Source organism: Telopea speciosissima, chromosome 2 (assembly GCF_018873765.1).
Source record: "Telopea speciosissima isolate NSW1024214 ecotype Mountain lineage chromosome 2, Tspe_v1, whole genome shotgun sequence".
NCBI lineage: Eukaryota > Viridiplantae > Streptophyta > Magnoliopsida > Proteales > Proteaceae > Telopea > Telopea speciosissima.
This window is the reverse complement of record NC_057917.1, coordinates 10803731-10818529: the sequence shown is the minus strand read 5'-3', so window position 1 is coordinate 10818529 and position 14799 is coordinate 10803731. Positions and strand designations below refer to the sequence as shown.

The window sequence follows — 14799 nt, the reverse complement described above, 5'->3', positions numbered from 1 at the left end:
ATACCTGAAGCAACTGCTATACACCATGCGGATGAAAGAAGATACACAAATAATTGAATACCTTGATGAGTTCAATAAAATCATTATGAACTTGAAAAATGTTGATATTAAAATTAGTAATGAGAAACAAACCTTGATTGTGCTATTTTCTCTACCTCACAAATACGAACATTTCGTTGATACTCTACTCTATGAAAATGCAACTATTGCTATAGAGGATGTTAAAGCCTCCTTGAACTCTCCGGAATTGAGAAGGAGAGTATTTGAAAATGGAATAGTAAATCAGGCAGAGGGTCTGGTTGTGAGAGGTAGAGACAAATCAAGAGATTTAAGAAACAGAGGTTGCTCAAAATCCAAGTCCAAAAAAATTAATGTTACCACTGTCACAAAGAATGGCACTTCAGAAAAGACTGTCCAGAGAAAATATAAAGGAAACAACAAAGACAAAGCCTATACAAATGTTGAACCAGCTGTCATAGAGGAGAATTCGGATGTTGCAGAAAATGTTTTGTCCATGACCCCCAGCCTCTTGGAAAATGAGTCGATTCTTGATTTGGCTTGTTCCTTTCACATATCTCCCAAGAAAGATTGGTTTACTACATATCTATATACCGATGGTAGCACGTATTGTCTTAATGAGAAATGATATGACTTGCAAAATAATAGGTGTAAGAACAATTCGAATCAAGATGCATGACGGTGTTGTGAGAACTTTGACAAACACACGACATACTCTAGAATTAAAGAAAAATCTCGTATCTTTGAGAACTCTCGACTCCAAATGCTACAAATATTCATCTGTAGGTAGATTTCTCAAAGTCTGCAAGAGTCTCTTAGGGAACTCTCGACTCCAAAGGTTACAAATATTCATCTGTAGATGGAATTCTCAATGTCTACAAAGGTGCTCTTGTCGTGATGAAGAGGCAATTGATCAATGGCCTATATCACCTTTGAGGTAACACTGTATCTGGTATTGCATCAGTTTTTGAGTCAAAAAACTCAAAAAATGATATCACTCAACTATAACATATATATGTAGCTTGGATCATAATGTACGCATCCTTACCCCTGCTTTTGTAGAGTTGTTTCCAAACCCGAACCCGTGACCACTTGATCCCTAATGATATTTGAATGATCTTCCAACCTTAAAGTTGATTTACTTATCAAAAATAAAATAAAAATGAACCACTTGTTGAATAGAGGCTCTCTCTCTCGGGTGTCTTCCTCCATCTTCCCTTGAATTTATACACCAATAACTCCACATATAATGTATTACTTTTAGCTAAAGAACAGAGTTTTTATTGAATGGTCTGCTTGAGAAGGACCCAAACACCACCAGCTAACCGCTCAACACATGCCTCAGCCCTAAATTTTGTCACACAGCTCAGTAACTGGGGTTTGATGATGGTAGACCGGTTCCAGTATACCCTCAGGCCTAAAAAAAAACCGAAATATGAAACAAGCATCCAAACTGGTAAGGAAGTTCTTAAATGGAACAAACCCATTGTTACCAAATTCTCAGTAACCTGACTTTCCACTCAGCCATAATAATAGTGGTGTTCGCTAATTTGACTGACTTAAAAGCCAAATAAGCTTCAACCTCAGGTCCAATGTCACAATATGCTTTAGAACATAGCCAAATGAAAGGATGGGGGGAGGGGAGAGAAACGATGCTGGTCAATGGATAATATGTGCATTTCAATCTGTCTGAGACAAAGTATACTAGTAAATGAATTAAATTGCCAAAACCGAATACCAGGAATGATGATCCTCTATACACTCAAAATCCTTTGTTTTGTAATTGTAATAATCAATTTGATTCATCTTTTGGTTCCTCTCCAACCAAGTCATCATATGTGACCGGTACAAGTATCCTGTTCAGAACAGATATCCTTTTCCCTTGAGAATCATTCTGTTTTATTTCTTCGCTTTGTGTTTGCGGTGACTGCTGCAAACTCTCTTTTGAGACTTGGTTAGTGACACCATCAGAAGAATCACAGGCAATTTTCTGAGAATGGCCCTCTTTGTTTTGATCTGACACTTGTTTTACTCTTTGCTGCCTGAACTGCTTCTGTAATGCAACACAATCCAGAGACTGTCATTAGACATGATTTCAGGTAGGCACCCCAAACTACCTACTTCCACCCCACACCCCCAAGAAAGCGGGGAAGGAGGGAGCTTCCAATGAGAACTTTTACTGTTTAAATTGTCTTCATGGCACAACCTATGCTCCTCACCACAAAACTCGTCAACCCAAAGCACTAAATCAGTAGGAAAAACAATAACCAGACCATCCAGAGGAACAGTGAGTGTAACCATGAAGCATCAAACTTAAAATGCTAGGACAATGATTCACACAACAGGGATAAGTTCATGCATCAGCAGTTTTGAAGTGTCCAGTCTGTCTGAATCTTCTGAAATATCATCATGTCCTAGTGGACCGTTGGTTACTAGGAAGTATCAGACAAGGAAGCAAACCTCAAGTCCAATTACTATATTCTCAATTTGATGTGGGTGTGTGGGTGGGTGGGTGTGTGTGTGTGTGATAGAGAGAAAGAGAGAGAAATCACCTCAAATTCCTTCCCTTTCATCATTATCTCTTTGTAAGCCTTTGGTTCACGTGTTTTCAAAATGCTCCATAATATGCCACCCCTGTACGAAAGCGCTTGCCATCAGCTGTCATCTGACCTCCACATGCCTGTATTGCATCCACCTGTAATTTCAAAGAGTCAAAAAAAAATACAGACCATGACCAAATTCCAGGAAACTTGATTAACCACTAAAGCAAAAATTCACATGATTGAAACCTACACACCCACCACAGCCTACGGCAGTTTGAATTCTGTATTGACCACAAGGATGGCTGCAATTAAATTAATAAACTTCACCCCCAAAAAAATTAATTAATAAACTAAATTGAACCCATCTAACCCTCATCCCAACTAAATGGGGTCGGCTACATGCATCCTGTTTCACTAATCAACTCCATCTAATGTCAAAGCAATATAACGTCAAAGAATAAGTTGAGCAAAACACATCTGGTTGGCCCAAAAATTTGCCACATGGCATGCCAGATGGGGCCCAAAATTCGTTGACAGGTAGATCCCTAGGCCCTCTGCCCACATGTCAAGACCAAACAGAGCTTGCCAATTAGCACAATAGAGCTTTGAAAATCCAGGGCTATGGGAGAGTATACAGTAGTGGTCAGGATATCGTAGGCGTGAATGGACTTAAATGGGGATGCATGCCAATACATGCGGGAGTTATAAGACTACATTTGAGTCTGAATTTGACAAATGGCCTCTACAGACCACTATCTATCCAACTGTAGGAATTGCCACATTATTTTGCCATGTGGCTGAACTAGGTGGGCCACTAAGAATAGCTTATCTACATTGGACCGTGAAGTGACAATTCTCCCAAATTGTAATGCTAATAAATTTCTCTTGCAAATACAATGACAACAGTCAGCAGGGGCCTTCAATTATTCACAGTTTAAAAGTACACCTGTCATCATCGGAAAAGCTATCTTTTCCATGTTAGAAATGAATTCCTGCCACCCAATGTATAGAACTTGTGTACAAGTTTACAATACAATCAGAGTCAGCAAGCTGGGCCCAAAAGCGGCAGTGGCCCAACTAGCAGAGTTCAAATACTTAGGCCTGGTTCTGCCATATTCAGCTTAGTTGGCAACCAGAAGAAGGTCAATTACCCCAAGCCACCATCTACCATTTGGCAGATTTCATCCCAAAATAGTTTCACCATGTGGTGGAATAATGCTTTGTAAAAATAGTTGAAAGGTCAGCGTTCTTAAGAAGTGTGTAAGGTGATAAAGCAAGGTGGGGATGCAACAAAACGTGAGGCTATACAGTTGAGATCAGACAAAATTCACTCATGTCCAAATCAAATGGTCTCGTCCTATATCTCCCCACATGGCTCAAATAAAGGGTCACCAACCTAACCAGGCTGCTACTCAAGAACAACTATACTCCATTAAAAAAAAACACTAGACCCACCATATTCTTATATTTTCTGAATTTAAAACAAGATTTTGATACAAAATTTCTAGCTGCTAATGGTGTAGCCTGGCGCCAGTAATGCAGTTGCCTTGGCCTGGCTGGACCGACATGACCCACTTTGGAGGCCCAAACCAAGGACTGGTCCTAAACCTCTTTTCTGGTCTGGCAAGGGCTGGTAGTTTATTTAGGCTACAATATTTATCATAGTTTATTTTATTTGAAATGGATAGATTACGTAGGAGATTCTTAGGTAGTTTCATTTCCTTAGCTATGGTTTATTTTGGTAGTTTCCTCTTTGGGTTGTTTCTATTTTAGTTAGGTTTCTATTCTTATGCAAGACTATTTTCTATTTATTCATTGTAATTGTAGTAGAACTCAGACATAAAGATTTTTGAAGTTATGAAGAATTGAGTGTTTGAAAGTTGAAGTTGTTAGGTTGTGCAAGAAGTGGCTTTGTGTGTGTCTTCTCTCTTCTCTCTTCTCCCCCCTGTGACTCTACTTCTCCCCAGTTCCCCTCTTCTCCTAACCGGCCCTCCACCAGCCAGTCTCACAAATTTCACCAAATACATGCTTCATCACCAATCCACCACCTCAAACTCGTGTCATGCATAACTGTTTTAATACAAATTGGTTAATTTTTTTTCATACATCCAAGCATTTTAGACAATCTAGATTTCATTAACCTAACTTGGATGGTCAAACTGGTGGCCCAGGAGTATTTATGGGTAGGTGAATGGCCAGTTTTCAGGACAATTGAATGGCATGCAAAAAAAACTAAAAAGCAGCTAGCAAATGCGACGGACTGGCATCATCAATCAGAACCAAGGGCAGTTCAGATCCAAGTGTACTATACTCCCCCCACCCACCGCCTTAAAAAAAAAAAAGAGTTAATAATTTACAATAATCACAAAATCACTCATTGCACCAATGCTGATAAAGCATCTCATATGGAAACTAAGTGACATTCATCTAATCTCAACTAGCATTGCCCTAAACCATTAGTTCCATCAGAACTTAAGTGAAATTCATATCATACTAAGATATGTAAAATAAGATTATAGACTTTCACCATCTTTTCTGAAAGAGAAAAGTGTCTAGAACAAGAATATAACCATTGAATCGGCAATCAGGATCTAGTGATCTGTTGACCAACTCTTATACATCACTATATTATGGGAGTGGGTAACGATCTCATACCTCTTTGACAAGATCACTTAATGCACCAATACCAAGGCAACCAACAGCATTCCAAACAAGATATGATTTCTTTTCTTTCAAACGACTACATGTGTCAATTACAAACCTGCAAAAGATATAATACAGAACTAATGAGAACCTCAGTGGAGAAACAATTAAATCATGAATAGCCTTCCCATCTGGCCTGCATTGGCTTTTAAATCATCCATGTATAGATTTATCTGTTTCTTTTTAGTGAGTAAATGTTAAGTAATATAGCAATAATAATATAATGATGACCACAACATCGCGTTACTATCATCAGGGATTGGAAATCAGAAATCAGAAATGAAGCAGCATTTAACCTGTTTATGTCTGTGATGCTAGACGGTGAGATGCCCCTCTTCTTCTTCTTCTTTCTCCTCCCCTTCCCCTTCCCTTTCACCTTCCACCTGCAGTTTCTGTCGAGTGGATCTTGAATAGCTATTTTATCATCTTCTCCACTAGCTTCTATTGGTTCAATGTTATCATCATGCTCCACACATTCACCTTCTTCTACATCAACCATATCAACATCCTCTATGCTTACCTCATTGTTAATGGATTCTAAAAAACTCTCTCCACCTTCCAGGAAAGCCATGGAGCTTATGGATATTTTTGCAAGTCTGGCTGTAAAATGTATGAAAGACTAATATAAAAAAAAAAAAGAAGAAGAATCACATGTATTAGTAAAACTTTGCAATAAAATTATCACAAAAATAAAATGCTTCCATGATTAAATTACATTGAATTAAAAAGCACAAAAGAGAAGAGCAAAACTAAAGAATATTGTTTTAACACAAAAGAGCTAAAAGATTCCTTTCCCAACCACAGTTAGCTAATTTGGATTCAGGAACAGTTCAAGAGTGAAATTTGGATTTTATTTGTTTTGTTAATCTGAAAGAAGCTGTTAAAGTTTGACCAGGAAAGTGACCTTCAGTTAAAAGTCAGAAACAGATTAATTCAGGAAATAAACAATTACCTTTCAAAAGAATGGAGCAAAATATTCAGTTCTTTATTTTTTTATCTGTACCTAGTTTCACATAATCAGTCAACTATCATGTTCTCATAGTGTCTAAGTGACAAAAATAGAAACAATAAAAACCTTTCACAACATAAAGAAGTATGTAATAAAATTGCAAATGCATATCGAAATCGTAACTGATCCAAACCAAGCAACCTCTTAACTGGGTTAACATGGAGGGCTAATCAGGCTTTCCACATGCACACCAAACTCTAGGGCACTTAATTTCACTAAGAATTCAAAAGAGAGTAATGTGAGTATCGTTGTTCAAAAAGAGAGAGAAGAAACTTGTATATCAACAACCATGTCCTAGTGTCCTATTCAAGCACTTAAAGCTGCAGTCATATCAGAGACTATCAGTTTTGAACAACTCTACAATTAATCGGCATATCACCACATATGCAGTCTCTTGTGTCTCCAGAACAACCTAAACTTGGGTTAGTTAACTCCTTTGTTTCCTCTTCTTCTTGTCCTTCTCAGCTGCATTTTCAACTGCATCGACAATGATGGGAGGGAGCCGATGTCAACACATATGAAGTCTCTTGTGACAAATACTACATGAATGCAATGAAGATTCAAGATATCATTCAATCTAACATCTTCTTAGACACCTCACTAAAACATCTGAATCTAACTCAACTCATAAGGTCGTCTTCAAAAATTAAATAGATCAGACCATTGGTTGATGTCAACATCAAAGCAAAGAAGATGTTCAATAACAAATAAAACCTCAAGAAGACTACCTTTCTTTCATCTCAATCGTCAATACAACACTGCAAGTTGGGTTACTCACCATATGCATCCAACAGAAAACTAAAAGCACTTGAACTCAGACAAGTGGATGACTATTAATACCTCATGACCACATTTAGTGCCTAGAACTAATTGTAGTTTTGGCCTTTTTCATCATTTTGATTCATATGCTTAGCCAGTATTGGGAAAAGATACTCAAACTTAGTCTTAGATACAACTAACATAGACAAAATACTATGGTTAAACACCTGAAGTTTCAGCCACTTGAAAAGTATATAAGCTGATTCAGTCTCGCTCATGCTACTTTCAATATACAATGCGATAATTCCTGGCTCCATTGCTAATTGTATTTTGTAGTGAAAAATGAAGTTAGTGGGAGTAAGACAAAACAAAGGAACACCTGTGACCTTAATGAAGGCTCTCTTTGGTATAGTTTATATTTCTATTTATCTGACTTATTTCTATTTCTGCATGAATTTGGTATGATTTCTGATTCTTATTTCTCATAAATAGAAATCGAAATAAATCACAAATCATAAGCAGCTGAGTAGCTGTTTTTATTTGTGACCACAAATCATTTGTAATTATTATGCGCAAGTAGTTAGTGAGCATGTATTCATAAACGGCTCGAGCTAAGGCACTCTCTCTCGATACTCGCCAGAGTTTTCCAGTGCCCACCGCCAGATTGAACAGCGATCGTGTGCCAGATTGACCAGATTATCCATTGTTGTTTCCAGTGTCGTAGTTGTTTCAGTGGTTGGGGACTGCCTTCACTATGCCTTGATGGTTTTGGACTCTATTCAAATTTCAAAGTCGGCCCAACACTCCAGCAGTCAGTCATGGTACATTCTTTTTAAATTGCAGACAGGCAACCAACTGGTTCCTTTGTGTTGGAGGTGGGGGGGAAGGGTTTCTAGTTTGGTTTGAGAAGGGAAAAAGCATACCAGTTTCCACATTCCGCTATGACCCTAACCTTGGGTCGGAGAGTAGGAAGCAAGGCAAGGAAAGGTAATTCTGATTTGGACAAAACCTGTGTAAAGAATAGAAAATCTGTTCAAAACAACAACTGGAATAGTTGAACTTCACATTCTATGTTGCATACGTAGAAGGGACTGGTCTGGTTATATTATAAAACGTGTACCATCTTTGATGCAGGCATATCTGCTCTGCTGTAAATCTATGTGCTTCATAAAACATTAGAGAGAGTGAGGTTTAGGATTTATTTAAGTACCACGGCTTCAATGAGCCAAAGGCTGAATTGGTGTTTGGAGGCAGCACAGAGAGCCAGTAATCGACCTCCGATGGGAAATACCACCTCGCAATGGGTTGTTTTCTCAAGTGATCAAACTTGTGAGATGCAGTAGAAGACAAAATTTTGGTAACAGAGTTGTTTTTTGGCAATGCATCTCACATGTTTGATAAAATTATGCAAAGAAACAGAGGAATTAAAATCACAAAATTTATTCTACATGTATCTATACCAAACCTATTTCTTATAGTACTTTTTTTTTGTACGAATTTCTTATAGTACAAACCATTATGTCCATTGCTACCAAAGAACTTTTATTTATGACTCCAAATTATTATTATTGTTGAAAATAGTTTTTCATAAGTAGGACATAAACATAAACACAAACTATTTCAAAAGGGAGCCTAATATAATCACACTCAATCTTTAGCTTTAAATGCATATCAACAAGCATGTCTCTATCAAAGCCAACCAAGTCCTAGTTCTTCACACCGGTTTATCTGATGGGGAAATTTTAGAACTAAGTACATTGGGCAGACAAACTTAATTGTACTCAATCATGTGCCAGTACTCCAATTAAAATTAAAATACAAACATTATGGTCTCTAATCTGTAACTAAGAAAGAAGAAACACATAATCAACTAAATCGACAAAGAATGACAGAATGAGAATATCACACCGACCATAACACGTAATCATATCATCCTCGCTTATAATACATTAATGGGGTAATCAAGCAACAAGGCTCACCGGCCATGCAACCTCTAGTGGAGGTTGATGGTGTATCCCCTGGTAACGACTTCTTCCTTTCTTCCCTTGATTTCTCCACCATTGTCAAACACCCTTCTCAAGATATCCCACCAACGTTACCTGGATCCCTGGATCCAACAAGCCCTTTTAGTTCACACTCTCCACAGCACCATCAAACCAAAATATCAATCACAAAAGATGAGAGTGACGGGAAAAAAGAGTAGGGGGGGAGGGACCGTGTGGAATCGAAATATTAATCTCATGGAATCACTACCACCATCGAATCAATAGAAATCAATGCGAGCAACTCAAATGGAGAGCAGAAGGGAGAGCTAAATTCTATAGAAATAAAATCAACAGCTTTTGTTAATCCGAAATCAAACGTTAAATTGAGCTATCTAATTAACGACGTACGAGTTGAAAAGCTCCTGATCCAAAGTTGTTGCAGGAGGACAGCTTCACTGAGAGTGAGTGAGCGACCGAGCGAGGGAAAATGAGGTGCGTAGGGTTTTCGCTAAGAAGCGAAGAAAGTCGCCACAAATAAAACAGTGGTCCGTGTACTCATGGTTTTTAAAATCGGGAATCGGATCGGTGAATCGGCCGGCCGACCGATTTCCACCTTTCCTAATCGTTGCTTCTTGAATGGGAATCGGATTGGCCGTATTGAACGATTTCTAGTCATTTTCTATATAACCCATCTTAAATCGGACCGATTCTGTGGCCGATTTCCGATTTGATCTTCGCCATATAATAGCTTAGATTTTTTATTCCTAACCGATTCAAGCTAATTCGGATCGAAATCCTCTCTGATCGATTTTCTTAAATACTCTCTGATCGATTTTGTTCCCAATTCCGAGTTTTAAAACTTTGTTTGAACTCCAGAGGTCATTTTTCTCAAATTTTCACTTTTATGAGAGAAAAAACGCTACCTGGTCGCATGGGCTGCACACGGCCCTGTGCCAGATAGGCAAACACAGTGCCATGTGAAATAACCATTGTGCCCCCCATGGAAAGAAGGAAAATCTTGAGGATACGGTGGTCATTTTGTGCGATCCTATGTCTAGACACAGGGGCAACACACCGCACGCAATCAGGTAGTATTCTCTTTTCCTATTTTTATTTAGTGAAGTACTTTTGTATCTTGGAGGGGCCCATGCTAAGACTCCCATGTGTCTATCTCTCTCCTCTTGGTCCATTTTTATATGGGGAGGAGAGAGGTAGACTCATGGGAGTGTGGTGTAGGCCACACTCTCGGACAGAGATCTTTTCCCCTTTTGTTTATTTATTAGATTTCAATTTGACGTAAGAAACACCCATTATATATGCATTCCACTTTTCTTGAGGAAAATACTTGGTTATTCATAACTTACCTAAGTATACAAGCAATGTTATTAAAGTGAAATCGGGGTTGAATCAGTCCAGACTCCTAATTAGATTTGAGTTGGCTGGAATTAAACTTTAAAATCGACTCACGTGTTGGATGATTAATATTTGATGTGTGTCCATCAAACCTAATTTAATTTAATTAAATTAAGGAGAAAAGTTCTTTGTGGAGGGAGTGTACCACCCACACCCAAACACAGAGGGGGCGAAATGACTGCCTTGCCCCATGAAAGCCAAAAATCCCGCCCCCTATGATGCCAACACGTGCACTCTCATTAGCCTCCACGCGTGTAGGGCCTCGCTCCCTCATAGAGAATGCCAAACCTTAAAGTAATTATTACAATTCTCATTCATGTGCTTGTTATGCTTCTTTCGATAATATGTAGTCATCCGATTTTTACAATTATTGGTTCACAATTATGGATAAACTTGAGCATTTTTTTCTAGGGTTGCCACATTATATATTTATCTAATAGAGATTAGCATTGAAATATAAATGCAGACACTTAATTGTGTTGAGCTTTGATCCATTGAAATTTCGATTTGATTTATCGCTATTGTATTCATAAGGAAAAATTTTGCTAGTTTCTTTTTGCATTTTGTATTTCATACAATCATGGTGATCCAATGCTTGATATCTACCAATAGGATTGAATACATATCTGCCACTCATTGTGTGGGGTATATGTATGTGAGTTGTCAGACTATGATTGACCAAAATCCAGGGCCTCAATAATATTAGTTTTTAATATTATTATTCGAAAAGAGTTTCAAATAATATGAATGATCATTGGTCTTGACTTTTGCGGTTTAATTTACAATGCACTTGCTTTATTAACAGGTTATTTTATTCCATATTTGTGAGTGTGCATTTTGGATGTCAGTAGTGTGAGGTTAAAACATAATGGTCACCCTTTAGGATCACATCACGTGGTTCGATCTCATTAGTCTATTTGGAATCTTCAAATTAGAGTTTGTCTATAAAAGAAAAGTCTTAGCCCAAAATTTAGTTGCACAACTTTACTTTGTTTTTTTTTTTACCAAAATAAAAACTTAAATTTGTTTTTTTATTAAAAACTTGAGAGCGAGAGCAAGAGAGTCTTCTTCTTCCTCAAAAGTAAACAACAAAGGAGATTTAGGCTTGAAGGAAATATATAGATGATGATCGATAGCATGCACTGCAATCATTCGGAGGATCGTACCACTAGTGCATTTTAAGTAACATTTTCAACCTAATGTTGATTTGTTATTCGATGTGTTTATCAAGATTATGTCTTAATTAAGATTTTCTAATGGTATTGGTATCGTTTCACTTCCGCCACTGCTAACTAGTGGTATCCGAAATAGGTATGACCCAAGTCGGATATGGGTATCGGTTTGGACATGGATCTTTGATCCTAACATGCATTGAACCATTTTGATTTGGTTCAACCTTTAATTGGACCCATTTTATTATGCAAATTTTTATCATCATTGAATTAAAATATTCAAGATTTGATCTTTGGAATTAGTATTGATTTATCCTGTTGATGCAAGTCCAACCCACATCTTGAATACCCTATTACAAAACCATAATCAAGCACCAGTTCAAGGCGTAACACTAAATACTTGGCGCAAAAGAAATCCAAAGACCAAAGCCAACAAAGTGACTATCCAAAGTTGTCCAAAATATAATCTCAAATTTTGGTTATGCACATATATCAACTTCAAGTTCGTTTTTGGGTTATTTACATGGGATTGTGAGAAAATCCAAAACATAAAAATTGTAGCTCTTTGAGTCTTCTTTCAAATGTCTTTTGAATAAGGTCAATCTGAGCTGTATCAAGAGAGTCATGCCTTTTTTACTGATCATGTTCAGAACAGTTCACCTAGCCTTATTTGCCCTTTGTTGGATGGTGATGTGTCATCCATATTTAAGTTACTTTTTGATTAAGTTCTTAACTTCTAAAGTCTCATTTGATAGCATTATGACTCCTTAAAACAATAATCAAGTAAAATCAGCTTCTCATTGTATGTCTCTTCACCTCTCATGGTGGATAAAGTGACTCTTCAATTCTTGAGTGTATGATGATATGGCAGGCTGGCAGCTCCTTCAAATATTCTTTTGGTCTACATAACTTCAATTTCACTTCCAAGAGTCTTCCTTCAAGATTACACAAATACATTGATGGCTACACGACTACATTGGAGACTACAATAAACTTAATCTATTGAAGCCCCCATGTGCTTCGTTTTGAATTTTTATTTTAAAGCTATATAGAAGTTTGTTCTCAACCCTTGATGCTTATTGTGAATGGATGGTCAAGATGTTGCAGTAGCTCTTATGTATTTCTTTTGTGGGACAGGGATGGGTATCCTAGTGGTATATTGTAAGCTAACATCCTATATCTATATCTCTCTCTTCTCCCTTTAAAATGATTCTCTTGCCCCTCAAAGGGAAGAGGTGAGAGATAGACACATAAGGTGCTAGCTTACAGTATACCGCTAACATACCTAGCATTTTCCCTTCTTTTGTAAACCTATAAAGACTAATCAATTTTTATGTATTAGTTAGTTGAATTTTGAATGACAATTGCTTAGTGCATTTCTCTTGAACTTTGACGAGTTCATCCTTAAAACTGATAAGAATTTCACTTCATCTTTAAGAGTTGTTACTTTCTTTCATCCTTGAAAGTTGAAACTTAGAAGAGTTTCACTCTATCCTCGAAGAGTTTGGAGCTTTCCATCATCCTTGCATCCACAAAGATGATGCAAGACCATTGATACTACAAACACACCCTAAAAGAGTTGAATTTCAGCCAATATCTATCCCTTTTATTTTCAATTTTGAAGCATCCCATATCCCTTTTATCTCATCATCTCTCCATCTCCATAATCCAAACCGGTTTCTCTTTCACCCTTCTATTTCTTCTCTTTCTTGTTTGTTGTTCTTAGACCTTGTTGGGTGTAAATCACTCTCCCGATCTAATGTATTTTGAGGCTACATTACATGCTTTATGTTATGAAAAGGTTATGCATGTATTTGAAAAGTATATGGATATATGTATTTTTGTATTATGAGTGGTTGTGTCATGTTCTGTCTTACTCAATTATTTATTTTCCACAGATCAATTTTAGAGGTATGGCTTGACTCAGAGGTAGAGTCAGTTTGACAGATGTTGCTTTTTTGTTTTTGGGAATTTTGATGAAAATGTATCTTTTGTTGTCGCTTATATTTAGAGGACTTGTTATGTTCAGTTGTGAATTTTGAATCGAATGTAACAGATATAATTAACTTGTGTTTTCTTTAGTACCTACCAGTACTCTGTTAGTTGTTAGATTTGAGATTTTGATATTATTATCCTTGATATCTATGAGACTTAATCAGTTGTGCTCTGTGGATGGTTTTTTGTTTTCTCTTGTAACCGTTGGTATAGCTAGGGGTGCAAGTTTAGCCCTATCAGCCCGAACCCGCCCTGAGCCCGAACAGAGCTTGGGCTGAGATATTTGGCCATGCGGGCGAGTCAAGGTTGGAAATTTCTGGCCTTGAGTCAGGGTTGGGTCGGGCCAGGGTTGAGGCCTTAGGCTAAGTTTGGCCGGTCTCGGCCTGACCCTGTTTTAAGTTATGCTATAAAATATATATTGAAATAATATATATATATATATATATATATATATATATACATATATTATAAACTTTAAACTTCATCCACATTTTGTTATATAATATATTATATATGAAGACAATAAGTGATATAATACATTTTATTATAGTGTTATTTTACGTAAAATTGATAATTTTCTCCCTGGCCCATTCCAACCCATGCATTTCCTTTCCCCTCCCCATGATCAGGGTCAGCCCAGCTTGACCCTGAGGGCGGGTCAGGGTTGGATTTTTCAGGCCCTGAGTCAAGGTCGGGTCAGGTTTGGACCTAGCTAAGGGGAATTAGGGTTGGGCTAGGGTTCTATAAAGCCCGGCCCAACCCGACCTTGTTGCAGCCCTAGCTATAGCAAGGGATGCGGTGAGCGCTTAGCTAGTGTTGCCTGGGTCTTTCTCAAGCATACCGTTCAACAAAAACTCTCTTATTTAGTGCGCTAAAGCTAAAATATCATACTTGGAGTTATTGGTGTATGAATCCAAGGGAAGAGGAAGGAACACATACACACACTCTCTCTCTCTCTCTCTCACATACACACACACACACAAGATCCTCTATCCAACAAGTGATTTTTTTTTTTTTTTTTGGATAGATCATAAAATTTATTCAACAAGAAAGAAAAACTGTACAACGAAGAGGGCCTTCAGCCTGAATCAAGGAGATGAGCCCAAAATGACACATGCCCTAAATAAGAGGGCTTACAATGAGTAACTAAAGGGGAAGATTTTTTCCCATTACAGCACATTACCTAACAATTAATTCTTCCT

The 14799-nt window shown here is 37.5% G+C and overlaps 1 pseudogene; it reads right to left on the bottom strand.

The window, feature by feature from the left end:
* Positions 1–1678: 1678 nt before the first annotated feature.
* Positions 1679–6228, bottom strand: LOC122649805 (annotated as a pseudogene).
* Between the last annotated feature and the right edge of the window lie 8571 nt (positions 6229–14799).